Source organism: Drosophila miranda (assembly GCF_003369915.1).
Source record: "Drosophila miranda strain MSH22 chromosome Y unlocalized genomic scaffold, D.miranda_PacBio2.1 Contig_Y6_pilon, whole genome shotgun sequence".
NCBI classification, from domain to species: domain Eukaryota; kingdom Metazoa; phylum Arthropoda; class Insecta; order Diptera; family Drosophilidae; genus Drosophila; species Drosophila miranda.
In genome coordinates, this window is record NW_022881651.1 from 288,555 (window position 1) to 292,799 (window position 4,245).

Genomic DNA, 4,245 nt, shown 5'->3' on the forward strand with positions numbered 1-4,245 from the left:
TAGGGGGTGGGGAGGAATTGGCTGGGCATAAATTGCCGAATTTGCGACCGATAACACACTGGGCATTGATAAATGCATTTTAAATTTGAAATGGCTTTTTGGTGTGTTATCGGTCATAGTCTGGTATTTGCGTGGTATTTTTGGTAATACCACGTGTCAAGGGGAATTATGGGAATGGCAGATAGGTTGGGAAGAAGAGTAAGAAGGTAAAACTAATTAGAAAACTACGAAAAATATACAATTATCTACAGAAAAGTACATTAATTTACAAAAACTTATTCCTAATATCACAGGCAAGTACTAAAACTATGAACAAACTATCTACGGACATGCAAAAACTACAGAAACAACAGGATTGACATCTACAACAAATACATTGATGCAGACGAGGTAAAATAAACGATAATTGACATACATTTACAACATATAAACATATTAATTATATTTATTTTATTTCTAACAGGAGGACAACTACAACGAAGCACCGGCCGGCATAACAAACGCAATGCGAACATTACGCCGTATACCGGCCGGCTCTGTTGTCCCCCTGTGTGTTGTTTATTGGCTGGCTGGTTGTGAGTATTGGCGTGCATCGTGGGCAATGATGGTGTTGATGGCGAGCGGCTCTGGTCCGGCCGCCCACGTTGCATCTGTCTGTTGGTTTGGTGCAGCAGACCGAGTGGCACTGGTCCGGCCACCCGAAGATGCATTGTCCAGTGTGTTGGCATTGGCATCGAAAAGTGATGCCAACGAATCGTGATATTGGCCGCATCCAAGTGGCTGCTGGTCCGGCCACCAGGATACGTTGTCGATTGTATTGTTGTTGGCCGCAACCGAGTGGCTGCTGGTCCGGCCACCCAGGATGCGTTGTCGGTAGAATTGGCCTGGCCTCCTCGGCCACGTTCGTCGTCAATTTGTAACGGCGTTTTGAGTGGCTGGTGGTCCGGCCACCCAGTTGAGGAGGTGTTTGCTTTGGCGTGTGATTTTAATTTGTGTTTATTTGCAGGTACTTGTCGGCGTTTGGATGCTGTTGCTGGCGACCCTTGTCTGGTTTGTGTTGGCGTGAGAGGCGTTTGCAGGTGAGTATATGTGTTTATTGGCAGCCTCTCTCCTGATTCTCCTCTCCTCTCCTTCTCCTCCTTCTTCTTTTGCAGGATTTGCTGGCGTCCGGCGGCTCAACACCAGGCCATCCCGCCCTCACATAATTGGCATGAGAGACGGGTGCGACCCAGTGGAGCGGCAACAGGCGCCAGCATCTGCGTCGTCGTTGGAAATGGCAGCTGTATGTTTGGAGTGGCGTGACGTCACGGCCATGGTCAGGCGGCAGCGTCATCAGAAAGGGGCCTCCTTTTCCTTCCCTTTGGCAGGAATTGTCAGTGTTGATGGCGAGGCAGCTTCCTGCTGGGCAGCTCTGTCTGGTGATTGGCAGGTAAGTGTGGATTTCATGTGTTTTGGCCGCTTTTCGTGTTGTCGTGGTGCATGTGGTGGTGGTGCAGATGGTGGGCAGTGGCAGTAGCTTTGGTGCTGCTGCTTGAGGCTACAGCGGTGCTGGTGACCGTGCTGGCTGGCCCGGACGCGGACGCGGACGCCAGGCGATGGCTATTCAGGAGCAGGGTGGCCGTGCTGCCCGAGCTGGGACTGCTGCCTGGGCTGGGATTGTTGCTGTTGCTGCTGGAACTATTGCTGTTGGCGCCGCTGTTCTGTGGCTGGTTCTTATAGACGGCCATCAGCGGGTCGGAGGCGCGGCGAATGCTGTTCATTCGTGCTGCTGTCGCAGCTGCTGCCGTGTAGCTGATGTTGCTGCTGTTTCCCCCTGCACTGCGTCGCATATTGTTGCCGTTGCTGCTCCCGCTACTGCCGCCGCACCCGTTGACGGGACTGTGGCCGTTGTGGCTGCTGGTGCTGCTGTGTCCGGGGCAGACTAGCGTCTCCTCCAGCTGAAACTTCTTGACCAGAGCCTTGACCGAGGAGGCCGATCCATGGGACTCTCCCGTGGGTGCCTTGCGGATCACTTTCGGTGTGGTGGGCGCATCGGGAAAGAGTGTCAGGGTGGCCACCACTGTGGCGAACTCGTCGAGGCCGTTGCTGCCCAGCTGGATGGTGGCCTGCACCGGGGGCTTCTTCACAAATGTCGCCGTGTATGTGTTCTCCTTGTCCGAGTCGGAGGCTCGACGTGTGGGTGTCACGATCTGAGTGGGCTTGGCGGACAGGCAGACCGTGTTGCTCTGTCCGTGTCAATTGCTGGTCAGCGTGTGTATGGCTGTCGTTGTCTCTGTGCTGGTGCTGGTGCTGGTGCTGCTTATGGGGCTTCCCAGGAGCTTCCCGGTGGCAATGGGTATTTTTGAGATGCTGCTACTGCTCCCATTGCTGTGGGCCCGATGGTGGCCATTGTGCGTGGGTTTGTTGCTGCCACTGCTTGGCTTCTGTTGCTTTTGTTGTTCCTGTGACTGCTGTTGCTGTTCCTGCTCCTCTGCCTTCTCCTCGGCCACTGGCTCCTCCACTTCCTCATCCTCAAGGTCGTATTCTTCCTCCTCCTCTTCCTCTTCAGCATCGCTCTGAGCCTGCAGACACATTTGTCTATCCATCGAGCTCTCATCCTTCAGCCAGACATGTTCCAGGCATCCAGCGGCTGTAGTGGTCGCTTGTCGGGCGGATAGGAAAGCATATTTGTGTTCTTCGCCTGAAAGTATGCCCGATGGTATTTGTACAATTTATATATTTATGTATATTATATATATAAATATATTTATATATATTATATTATTAATACAAGTATATATCACACCTCACCGAGATACTTATTAATTATTAAGTTTAGTCCCCATAGTTAGTTTATAGTTAGGTTGGCTTAATTTCTTGTTGTGGTGTTACATGTTAAATGTTCCTGGTCGTGTGGGGGCTAGCGCCATCTAGGGTTGATATTAAGAATATGCTTAAAAACGAACAAAAATCTCCCCACCATGTCCATAACCATTCAAGGTGAATGGCGAAGGATCGTGCAAAGGCAGATCCGGAGAACAAAATTTTTGTTGGTCAGTAGATCCGCCCAAATCTTTCTTTCTCCTCGTGGCCGTACAAGCATTCAGTTGCGCGGTGAGAAAAAAAAATAATAAAAATAAAATTAAACCGCCGTAAATAACCGTGGTGTGAAACCAAAGTGCACTCGATCGGGAAAAAAGAACCCAAGAAAGCAGATTGGGCTCTAATCGAAAACGTGAATACCGGCCTTCGACAGTGCTAGGAGCCTCGAAGTTAGACTTTCCGACTTTTTCTGTAGTTTCCGCTTGGAGGTGAGAAGCCCCAACACAAAAAAAAAAAAAAAAACACCTGGAGAAAGAAGGAATTAGCACCTCAACCCCATCCCCCTATTTTCGCAGTGCCAGTTCCAACCGGGTAAATATGTGCATGGAGTAACTGTTAGAAAAAGTAGCCTGATCAGTATTTTCAAATTCCACATTAGAATCGGCACTTAGTTTGGGAATTATCCAAAAGCTGCAGCCCGAGCTTTAAGCCCCACACTACGAACCAGCTGATCCACCAAGTCGCGGGCAGTGAACTTTGGCTGCGCGAGACGAGGACAGCCGTCTGAACGGGCTTAGTTCGGCGAAGTGGCGTAACCGTTTCGCATTCAAAACCGGGCCAAGAAACGGAAACCGGTGCTTGCAGTCAGCGTAGGACCGAAGCCGCTTAAATGTTCCTACCGGGCGGGAAAAAATAGTGCACCACGTGTGTACATAACCTCCCGGCGACCCCTAGTGGTATCGCCTTTCTTGTTCTTCTCGTGATTCGGCCTTACTGTTCCAAACGTTTATTTAAAGTGCAGTGGAGGCCAGCGTTTGTCTTATGTGCACGTTAGTGTCATTATGTAGCCTGAATGAAAACTGTAAGAGATGTGCTCACATACATATGTATACACCGCCCACTGAAAGCCACTGAGGCCAGTAAGATCCCACCGTGACTCGCATTCCCTTGAACCTCGCAGTCCGTTAATATGTCTGTTTTTGTGTAGTTGGATATACTTAGTGTTAATTGTAACAGAAAAAAAAACCAGAAAAAAAACCCACCAACACATGGAAAGTTTGAAAATGCATTTGATAAAAGCTTAAAAGTTTGAGCTTAAAAGCGTCCGCTCGGCCGGGTCCCCTCCGCGAGCTTATGCCATGCAGCACGCGCTGTACGATTTTGTTTTTGGTTTGCAGGTAAAAGTTTAATGCACCCACACACAGCCACACGCCCAGCTACGAA